This window comes from Castor canadensis, chromosome 12 (assembly GCF_047511655.1).
Source record: "Castor canadensis chromosome 12, mCasCan1.hap1v2, whole genome shotgun sequence".
Taxonomy (NCBI): domain Eukaryota; kingdom Metazoa; phylum Chordata; class Mammalia; order Rodentia; family Castoridae; genus Castor; species Castor canadensis.
Genome location: NC_133397.1, coordinates 25,457,463 through 25,469,627, shown reverse-complemented (window position 1 = coordinate 25,469,627; position 12,165 = coordinate 25,457,463). Strand labels below are relative to the sequence as shown.

Genomic DNA, 12,165 nt, shown 5'->3' with positions numbered 1-12,165 from the left:
CTAAATAGCAAGTGTGAAGTCACACTGGGTTGCACAGCAAGGCCCTGTCCCAAAAAACAAGATAAAATAAAATAAAACAGAAACAATATGTGATGTACAAATGGATTTTTTTTAAACAAAATCAGCCTATTGGCTAGGAACTATGGATATAGGGAATTCCTTGTTTTGCTAATGCTGCAAACACACAATTAAATGGATGCATAATTTAACCATGTCATATCAGCATAACATTACTGCCTCAGTAACAATGTTATTTCCAAAAATAACCATTACAGCAATAGTCATATATTGAACGCTTACTCTGTATTAGGGACTGTCTTGAGTTTTTTTTTTAAAAACTTGATTTTTATGTAACCTTAGAGGTACAGAAAAGTCACAAAAATAGTGTATAGATTTTTGATATACCTAACATTATACTGTCTTTAAATGTTAACAGCTCATATAACCATAGTAAAATTGACAAATGTGGAAATTAATAGTGATACGATGCAATTTTCTTTTCCTTTGTGGTGCTGAGGGTCAAACCTAGGGTCTAAGTGTATGTTATACAAGCACTACACTACCGAGCTACTTCCAAAGCCCTGATACGATATTATTGCTTTTGATGAGGCAGCAGTGATTTAATTTACATCAGGAAAAAAGCAAACAAAAAACCCCAACACACATTTGAAGTAAGCACTTGGGTTTTGCTTCAGTTTATAATAATGTGCCTCAGAATTTTTGTGCAAATACATGTCATCTTTCATTAAAAACATGCATAATGCACTTTGGAAAACCTCAAAAAATTTAAATATGTAAATATACAACATAACCTCATTCTTATTGATTGTGCTCCTGGTGTAAACCCTTCCAGTCACAAAGGAAACTTGAAAGACATGCAATTATGTTTGGATTCTTTGGCCACTGTGTTGTCTAGAAGATATATTCTAAAAACAAGTTCCTTGGTTCCAATTTACCCATTATTTTCCTTGTTGAAGTAAACCCCTCCCAAACCTTACTCACACTGTTGTGTTTTTTATGTTATATAAGAACACAATTTTTTTATTATTCATTTATTCATATGTGCATACATTGTTTGGGCCATTTCTCCCCCCTACCCCCCATCCCATCCCTCTCCCCCACCACCACCTTCCTCTCCCCCCTACCCCATCACTTCTAGGCAGAAACTGTTTTGCCCTTATCTCTAATTTTGTTGAAGAGAAGACATAAGCAATAATAAGAAACACAAAGCGTTTTTGCTAGTTGAGATAAGGATAGCTATACAGAGAGATTCCTAGCATTGCTTCCATGTACAAATGTGTTATAACCCAAGTTGATTTATCTCTACCTGACCTTTTCACTAGTTCCTGATCCCCTTCTCATATTGACTTCCATCACTTTAAAGTTTCTGCATTAGTTCCTCTGCAGTGAGGACATCAAATACTAACATGTTTTTTGTGTTTCCTACCTATCCCCATACCTCCCATGTGTGCTCTCCCCTTAGCATGTGCCCCAAGTCCAACCACATTGCTGCATTTACCCTAGATCTAAAGTCCACGTATGAGGGAGAACATACAATTTTTGGTCTTCTGAGCCTGGCTAAACTCGCTCAGGATGATGTTCTCCGTTCCATCCATTTACTTGCGAATGATAAGATTTCATTCTTCTTCATGGCTGAGTAAAATTCTATTTGTGTATAAATACCACATTTTCTTAATCCATTCGTCAGTAGTGGGACATCTTGGCTGTTTCCATAACTTGGCTATTGTGAATAGTGCTGCAATAAACATGGGTTGCAGGTGCCTCTGGAGTACCCTCTGTCACATTCCTTTGGGTATATCCCCAGGAGTGGGATTGCTGGATCATATGGCAGATCTATGTTTAGATTTTTAGGAAGCCTCCAATTTTTTTTCCAGAGTGGTTGTACTAGTTTGCATTCCCAACAGCAGTGTATGAGGGTTCCTTTTTCCCTACACTCTCACCAACACCTGTTATTAGTGGTGTTTTTAATGATGGCTATTCTAACAGGGGTGAGGTGGAATCTTAGTGTGGTTTTGATTTACATTTCCTTTATGGCCAGAGATGGTGAAAAACACAAATTTTAAAAGTGAACTTTTAGCAATAATTTATATAAAAGAATTTGAGTGGTGTTTGGGCTCCTAGTGGCTCAAAGGTCTGAAAACAAAGGAAAAAGGGAGTCTCTTCTTCTGATCTAATGAAAATATAAAATTCCTTGTTTTGCTAATGCTGTGAGCACACTATTAGATGGCCACATAGTTTAACCAGGGAAGCATGAAAGGGACTCACTACTATGAATACTGAGTTCTCTATACCAACTCTTTGGAATAGCTATCTCCCAGCAACAAAGCTACTGCTTTCCTCTCCCTGTCCTTCTACGCAGGTTCTTCTTGCTTTTGTTCACCAGAAGTAAAGGTACCAGTAAGTGCAGTATTTGTCATGTTTTTTTTTAAAGACTTCCTTTATTTATTTATTCATTCATTGTTTACTTATTTGGCAATACTGGGCCTCAGGCTTGCTAGGCAGGCTCTCTACCACTTGAGCTCTCAGCCAGTCCTATCATGTTTCAGTATTACTGAATTTATTTTCTATTCATGGTTCTTTTTCAAGACAAGAAAACTCAGCTGAAGGAGGATCTCAAACCTTTCTTTTTTTTCCTCTCTCCAAACACTCATGGTCCCTTCATTTACACTTTCAACTCTCTAGACTTCATCCATGAGGACCTCATCCCAATCTTGTTTCCATTCCTCCACTTCCCCTTCTCCACATTCACAACCCTTCTGCAACATTCCTTTTCTCTCAAGTCAGACCAGATATCCTGTATCAGTGCGGGTCACCCTTCATGTGCTAATTTCTACAAGAAGTCAGATAGCACTGAGCCTGGGTCCTCCTTCAGGATGCTCATTTTGGGTGAGACTGTGTAAACTGGGATGTCAAAGTTAACTATCATGACTGCAAGATTCTTATTCCTTCTCAGATCACCCAATCAATTGCTACCTGAATTTAAATAAACACAAGAGTCTGGTTTTTGAAGACAGATTTCTGCCTCTTGGCTTTTTCCATTCTCCTGGTTGTCATGGGTCTTGTGTCATGGGTCTTAACCACTATGGCTATCACCATATGATTATCACCTTATGGCTTCAGTCTTTCTACTAAGTTCATTTTCAGTTGACCAACATCAGGGGCTTTCCAGGAAGTTCTCAAGCTATACACTCCCTGGAGGAATGTTTCACTGATCAGGAGGCCAATAATTTTTCAGAGAGATGCAGAACACTCAAAGGTCAAGGGAGAAGGGTATGTTGAGTGAGATGGGGAATTTGGTGGTGTGGAAGGAGTAGCCAGGCCTTTTGGGAGAGGTTGGAGGAGGGGGTTCCCTAAAATTGGGCTGCAGTACAATCTAGCAGAGATGCCTTGCTCTTGTAGATGGTTAGCCAAGCTCATGTTGCTACTGAAAGTTACAGGAGAAACTTATTAGTTCATCATGGAGTCACCAATGCTGAATCTGTAAGGCATGGTAGGAGGATTCACAGCTGTGTTTGAACTGCTCCCACTACTTCCACAGGGTAGCTAGGAGTAAACTGAGTGATAGCAGAGGGATATAATATGCTACAGATGCAAAGATGAATGTCAAGTTTGTGAATGAGACACGCTTTCATGGGTTTGACATTGCAGCTGTAACTAGTTCACCTGCTGAAGTAATAGGTGGTAGGAAGATCCCTGTTGCTGGCTTCGATATTTTCTTCACCTTTTGGTGATGTTAAAAATGGCATTCTGGGATTCACTCATGAAAGATTCTTTCTTGGTTGAGGAGGGCAGCTCTTGATGAATCAGAGTACAGGAAATCCATTAAGACACTTAATAAAGAAATAGATGTGTTCATGTGGGTGTTTTCTTTAAGACAGATTTTCTCTGATTAGGCAAGAGACATCTGCATATGTGATTATCATTCTGTGGACAGTCATGACCAAAATCGGCTTGTGTCCTCTGTCCTTCATCCTCTGTCCCCATAAAGTCATGGCAGCTGAGATCAGCAGCCAAAGCTGCTGCCACTGCAGTGACCACCTGGGCATGGCAGGATGGGTGGGTGACTTCTCAACATCATCACTTAGTGACCTCAGATCTTTCGTGATTCTGGGTCAGGTCAACAGCAGCCCCCACACATTTGGGGACACTTGAAGGAGACCCAGTCTCAGATTTATTAACTAATCTATAGAACTCATTTGAATTTCACCAATTTTCACTATTATATATTTTTTCTGGTCCAGGATCTAATCCAGGATTCCAGTTTGAGTTGGACTTTTCCCTTACTTCTGCAATCTGACAGTTCCTTGGACTTATTTTTTTGCTTTTCAAGACTTTGATACTTTTGAAGAACCCAAGACAATTATTTTGAAGAGGGTTTAAGTTTTTTCCCTATTAATTTTTCCCCCCATTGAAGTTTTTTTCCTTTGAGAGTTATCTTTTATGTTCATCCCACCTGATAGTTCTTTTTTTTTTTTTTTTTTTCATTTTTCTTTTATTATTCATATGTGCATACAAGGCTTGGTTTATTTCTCCCCGCTGCCCCCACCCCCTCCCTTACCACCCACTCCACCCCCTCCCACTCCCCCCCTCAATACCTAGCAGAAACTATTTTGCCCTTATCTCTAATTTTGTTGTAGAGAGAGTATAAGCAATAATAGGAAGGAACAAGGGGTTTTGCTGGTTGAGATAAGGATAGCTATACAGGGCTTTGACTCACATTGATTTCCTGTGCGTGGGTGTTACCTTCTAGGTTAATTCTTTTTAATCTAACCTTTTCTCTAGTTCCTGGTCCCCTTTTCCTATTGGCCTCAGTTGCTTTAAGGTATCTGCTTTAGTTTCTCTGCATTAAGGGCAACAAATGCTAGCTAGTTTTTTAGGTGTCTTACCTATCCTCACCCCTCCCTTGTGTGCTCTCACTTTTATCATGTGCTCATAGTCCAATCCCCTTGTTGTGTTTGCCCTTGATCTAATGTCCACATATGAGGGAGAACATACGATTTTTGGTCTTTTGAGCCAAGCTAACCTCACTCAGAATGATGTTCTCCAATTCCATCCATTTACCAGCGAATGATAACATTTCGTTCTTCTTCATGGCTGCATAAAATTCCACTGTGTATAGATACCACATTTTCTTAATCCATTCGTCAGTGCTGGGGCATCTTGGCTGTTTCCATAACTTGGCTATTGTGAATAGTGCCGCAATAAACATGGATGTGCAGGTGCCTCTGGAGTAACAGTCTTTTGGGTATATCCCCAAGAGTCCACCTGATAGTTCTTGATTCTGCATTCACTTTATGTGATAAGATTCTTTCCCATGATCATGGGACATGCTTGTTTCTTTCCAGGTGATGGGTAGCCATCAGTTGTTTCTTGGCACAGTGGTAAGAAAACTTGGTGTAGTGCCTATTGTGTCCCCTCTGGCTTCTTGGCATGAGTTTTTCATGCAGTTTTTGCACCATCTTCCTGGGAGGTGTAAGATATTCTGTGGAATCTTAGCTTATTACATCTTTTTTTTTCTTCAATGTGCTTCACAACTTCAGATCCACAAACATTCTCCATTTATCTGTATATCTTAAAATAAAATCTTAGGGGTTTGGTGTAGTAATATATTGGGAAGTTAACAATGCTATATGCCATGCACTATTCCAAGTGCTTAAATATATTCACTTATTTATCCCTTCCAACATTCCTAGGAAGTAGGCAATCTTTTTTATCCTCATTTTATAGATCAGAACAATGAGACACAGAGATATCAAGTGGCCTTCCCAGGATCACAGAACCAGAGTACTGCCAACCAAGGTCTTTTCAATGTAGAGATTAACCTTTTCCTTACAACACTCTTCTCCTTATCAACAAGCTCAGCTTCAATAGCCCAACTCCCCAGAGCAACATCCCATCTCTCAACGGATGTCCTGTCACTATAGGGACTGCCATTATAAGAGTGGCAACTACTTCTGCTAACAGGACCCATGTGACCTCCAGGCACAACGGAAGAGGAAAATTTTGGTCCTTGCTCTTCCCTGCTCTACTTTCCTGCTTCAACCATGGCTGTGGGACTGTCTCATTGAGATAAAATTATAAGAAAAAATCCTTCGGAAAATCTAGGCCAAGTAATCCCTCTTCTGAGCCTGTTTTCCCCATACCTAAACATGCAGGAGGCTAAAGGTGAACTAAAGGAAAGACTCTTCAGATTCTTTTTTTTTTCAATTCTATAGATTCTCTGAATCTATAATTCACACATCATATTTTCAACTTGTTTTAATCCTTTTATTTACTTTTTTGTTTGAATCAGCCTGAAAAAAGTAATGCACATGGTTAAAAATTGAATAATATTCACAGGTTCAAAATGAGAAGCAATGACCTGCTACCCACCTCTTTGTCCGCTCAAATATTGCTCCCTGAAGACAACGTTCATGACTCTCTCTGGCTTTGGTTCGATTGGAGTTTATTTCCACACCTCTGAATAATGTGTGGATTGCTGTTTCCTGATTTATGAACATCAGACATCATCCATTGATTCCTGCACTGAAAGATGAGGATATATCTCACCTATTATGGTCTGGGGGTGAAAGCCCTTGCTCCAACTCTGTGACCTTAGCTAAACCCCACAATTGCAAGGTGCCTCTTCAAGAAGGGAAATTGACCCAGGATGGCTGCTTGGCACCGCGAAGGCTTTATTCATGTTTGTGGAACCAAAGTTGGGAGCACAGAGAGGCTGGCAATGGCTCATGATTCACTCTGAGGAGGGTTTTTTTTACTCTTGGGAATAGTGGCTTGGGTTTTAAAGAGGTTAATCAAGAGGGAGTGAGGTGATTGTCTTTGATGAGCACACAGTTTATTGCTCCCAAGAGGGCCTTGTGGTAGTGGTGAGCCAAGAAATAGGAGCTATTTTACTATAATAGATATGTGCTATTGTTCCAGGTAGTGGGAAACAGCAAGATCACTTGAGATAGGAGAAGCCGAGTACCCAGAAGGCCTCTGGCTATGTCCAGTAACTGGGAAGGAGATATTTGGAAAGTGATCTGAGCTGTCACATCAGGCCAAGTTTTCTCCATCTTGCTGGGTACCAGGAGAGCATCATTTGAAACCTCGTGGGCAGGGGCTGTGGATGGGGCCTGGGAGCAGCTGGCTGCTCTCTGACAATTAGATTGCACCACAGGAGGCCTAGAGGGAGTGAAAGTCACAGAAGGGAAAGTACAACTGCAACTCATCTTTCTTATCAAGACTTGGATGTTTACAGAGGATACTGCCACATATTTGTCACCTGTGTCAGCTTCTACCCCTTCAATGGTCAGTTTTGCCCCCTTCAAGGGTCACCTTTCAGTGCCTTTAGAGAAATGGGGGATTAGATTAATAGCTTCTACCAAATTGCCTATTGGCATCCTCTTCTCTGGGTGGGGAGGAGATCCTCCTCCCTCTCAGGTCTGCCATGGGTCCTCTTCTTCTGACTATTGTCACCATATGGAACTTGGGGATTGCTGTCACACACAGGGTGAGGATGTGACAGTCTGTAGAGCTCAGTGAAGAAGCAACTTGGAGAAGGCTATACTTCCCTATACTGCTCTGTTCCTTTTATCCCATCTCACGCTGGACCGAATGGCTGAGGAATGTAACTGAAGATAATTACAGAGTTGGAGTAAAAAAGGTGAATTGGTGTTTGCTTTCATTGCTTCTATAGTACATGGGAGTTGGGGAGGGGAAGCAAACAACCAAGTAATTAAACTCATAGGGGTCTCTCAGAGATACACTCTGATACTTAGTCTCCTGTGCTTATGGTCTCTCCTTTGCCTCCTTTCTGAGAGATTTCTTCAGTTGTCCAAAATACAGAGCTTTCATCTTTTAAAAAATTAAATCTCGTACCCTTTTCATCACAGGGATTGGACTGACACCAGAATCCACTTTTTTTTTTTTTTAACTTTGCCTCAAACTAGGGACTCCATCCTTCACAGCATAAGCAGGAGGGGGCAGAGAAGTTTTGAGGGGTAGGATAGGGTGAGCTTAGGCATTCCAAGGTCTGACCTCACTGAGGATTCTTCTGTCAGTGTAAGCATAGGCCCCTTCTTTATTCCTAGTTTTCAGATCTGCAGGAGCGCTCACGCATGTCAATGCCTCACCATTGCAATAATGTCCTTTATCCATTCTTAAAGTGCAACAGTACTCTTTACTCATCCTCCCATTTGTCCCAGGCCCATTGCACTAAAGAGAAAGATGGCCAAAATTCCCAGACATTTTAAAAGATCACTTTTATTTACCTTTGGCCCAAACAAATTCTCCCAATCTAGAGCAATCCTCCAGAAGTGATGGGGGTGGCAATAGCAGTTTCCACCTACATACATGAGCTCATGTGATACCACAGCAACGCAGTGAGGACTGGCATATTACACCCATTTTCGAGATCAGGATAAATCTCTAAAGGTCTTTTGGTTTTCCCGGATCAGGTGTGGCTGAGCCAGGACAATAACTCCAATTTCATGAGTCCAGACTTAGAGCTCTTTCTGTCACATTAAAATGGCCGGGAACATTATTGAGTTTGACTTGTTAAAACAGATAACTACACTGGCAAAGAAGCAGATAGTGAGGTATTTTTTTGATAATGTATGAAAATATCATAATTAAGTCCACTAAAAACTGAAAAAGGGGAAGGGTTAAGACTAGGTACCGGTGGCTCACGCCTGTAATTCTAGCTACTCAGGAGGCAGAGATCAGGAAGATCACAGACACTATCTTGAAAAAACCCAATGCAAAAGTAGGGCTGGAGGAGTGGCTCAAGTGGTAAAGCACCCGCCTAGCAAGTGGAGGCCCTGAGTTCAAGCTCCAGTACCACAAAATAAAAGGGGGGAGGTGTAAATTTGATCCAAGTATATTGTATGCATGTATAGAAATATCATAATGAAACCCCTTTGAACAAATAATTTATGTGGAAATGTACAAGATAGAGGGTCCCAATGCTCAAAATAGGTCATTATTTTCCAAAGTGGTTCCTTGAGGATGAAGGATCTTGTCTGTAACCTTAGAAGTCTTGTTTTCACACTTCAAATTTTTTATCATAGACTTCAAAAACAATCTTAATTTTTTCATCTGAAGATGGGAAAAGTTGGGTAACGATTGGCCCTTTCAAACCCTAGTCTTCTATGATGTGATATGACGTGATATGAAGTAGGGTGAATGACTTACTTGGGAATGGTCTTAGCAGAGTCTCATGGCAAGGCAGTTCACCTTACAGCCAAAGTATATCTCAGGTGAGTGAATTATTCTGGCTCCCTAGCTACACTAAGAAGCGCTTGATTTCCTGGTGGTGGGAAATGATTGGCCATTATCAAGAGCAAAGAACTCATAAAATTCTCTGTGAGGTTAAATAAATCTTCAAATGAGACACTTGACATGTAAAAGGAAGTATAAGTGGGTCAAGAAAAAGGGCTGTCAGCTGACACCGGAGAACTCTTGAAGGTCAGGCACATGCAGGAAGTGGGCCCATCATTTGGAAGACGGATGAAAATTTGAAAAGGTCAGAAATTTGGTTTGTACAAATAGACAATTATCTGTGAGAATGATGGCTGGGAACTTGCACTGAAATGAAAGAATAGCTCATTTTGAGAGAGTGCTTTGGAGGAAAGTCTCTACAACAATCATGTGGATCATTTGATTAATGATCAGACACAGCTACAAGTTGGTATTCATCTGGATCTCTCTTAGAAAGCTGGGCACGGTAAAATATTTTTGAGGGAAATAGTATCAGGCCAAGCAAAACCTTCTATCTCATGCTCACGTCTTAAGTTTACTCACAGGCATGATTCTTGATCTGAAAGTGTGTGTTGAAAACAGGGGATAATATCTGACTTGCGAATTATCGTCAAAATAAGATGAGATTTTGCTCATGAAAAGGCTTGATAACTTGAAAATTCCTTAATTCAGGTTTTAAGGGTGCTGATAAGGAAAGGCGGTGAGGAGCAGAGTGATGTCTTGGCCAACTCTATGTATTTGGAATTATACTGAGTAGATTCCAACCCTGCTTTGCTACTTGTAGGTAGATCACTTGTCTGAGTCTCATATTCCTCACCTGTAAAATGGGAATCACAACTCTCACCTCACACAGGTGTGTGACTTAAAACCCAAATGAATAATGCATGAGAAGACTCTGTAAATACCAGAGCACAATATAAGGGTGATGAATTGTAAATAAGATTGTTATTGCTTGGGTATCCAGTTTAGTGAATTAAAATTCAGCGGACTCAATGACAGATATGTGGGAATACATGAATAATTACCCCCAAAGTATACTTTTTCTCCTTGCCACCTATCACCAATAAATATTTAATTTACATTTGAAATCTGGTAGCGCTGAAAGCCATTAATCCAAACAAACACTCAGTGCTTTGTGAAACAATGGTTCCTAGTCAGAGCCTCCACCTGCTCTGACACTTGCCTTTCCCACATGCTGAAAGACCCGGCCACATTCTGATGGAGCTGTCTATGGGTGACTACCCATAGACAACAGCCTGAAGTGATGGCCACCATGTATGGAGCAGTTTGCAGAAATCTATGACAACTGTAAAGGGAGGGTGACATTTTCCTGGAATGCTGACAGGATAATTGAGGGGATAAGAGGGACACAAAGACAAACCAAGAGACCCTGTGGTGGTCAGTGACTGTTTCTGCCTATCCAGTCTTCATCATTCTTCTTCTGATAACACCAACAAACACACTTATATTTTCCTTTTGTTAAACCATCTTCTCCCCATTCTTGTCTGGGTGGTATTTGGGTGAGGCTGACTTCAGCTCCCTGAACCAGACGTGGGCATTGGACCTAGGCCTTCTAACAGATCCTTGATGATTGCACAAGTCAGTTTGTCCTGGGTCCAGAGCTCTTGTTCAAATATTAAGAAAAATAATTTTTTAGCCTCAACATATCCATAAGTAGCTTCCTGGTGATATTTCTGAGCACCTGGATCTAAGTGGGCCTGAAGCTTACTTGGATTTCCCCATTAATCCAACTTATGAATTTGTTTAGTCCATTCAAGGATATGCACAAGCCACATTACTAGCTGTGGTTGTATTCTTTCCTTCAGACCGTGTACTACTTATAGGTGCCTTCTTGTGTCAAAGCCTGTGCAGGGCATTTTGATGCACAAGACACAGGTTCCCCTCTCAAGCTAGTAGGAGAGACACAGATTATTAAAATATAGTAAGTATGAGATAAATGCCTCTGAGATCCTGAAGAGCATGAAGTAGAAGCTCTTAACTCTCTATGAGTGAGTCAAGCATGGAGAATTTGAGAGAGAGAAAAATATAAAGCATTCCACTTTGAGATGTACTATACTCAAGATAAATACAAATAATTTTAAAGCATATGTTCTTTTGTATATAATGGTCAGCTAAGAGAAAAGGGTTTAGAGAGAGAACAATAGTGAAAAAAAGCAGCTTCAGGCCCAGAGAGATGGAAAGAAAAACCACATAAAGACCTATCTTAGGAGGAGATGCCAGAAGCATTTGTCTAGAGATATCAAAGTATAGAAAGACAAGCAAGTTAATTAACATGCATCAAGCAATGAAACCAAGAAAACAATATGGCTGACCAGAGGTGCAAGGAAGTAGTGGTCTCATCTTGTACCCTTTGAATACATTGCTGTTCATCTTTCAAGCTACAGGGTGCTTCCTAAATCAAGGCACAGATGGGGAAGCCATCTTTTCCTACTTCTCCCTTGGGCCAGGATAAAATTAGACTGAGGGTCAGAAGAGTCTGTAGGTAATGGAAAGAGCAGCATTGTATTCCTGCTGACAGCCTGTGGTCATCCAGAGGACAGCTGGTGTTCAGTTCAGCCTAGATTCTAGTGCCTCTGGGTCATCTGTCTGCCTAGCTCAAGGGAGAGGTGAATCTGGTTTTCTTGGATTTCCCATACATGTCATGAGTTGAGTTCAGGAACTCTGAATGCATTCCCACCACATCCTCATATTACTCTAGAGAAAGGATTCACTGTTCTTACTTTATGGATGAAGAAACTGAGATTTAGAATAAATTTTATTTGCCCAATACCATGCATCTAAAAAAAAACTAAAAATCAAGTTTGTAATTCTTGGGTTGGCCAACTCAAGATTTGCTTGTTTGTTGCCTGGAGTTTCTTTTTCACTTTTTATCGACTCTGTCAG

General features: G+C 40.6%; 1 pseudogene; it reads right to left on the bottom strand.

Moving 5' to 3' along the window:
• Window positions 1-2,851: 2,851 nt before the first annotated feature.
• LOC109695064 (trafficking kinesin-binding protein 2 pseudogene) lies at window positions 2,852-10,536 on the bottom strand (annotated as a pseudogene).
• Window positions 10,537-12,165: the final 1,629 nt, after the last annotated feature.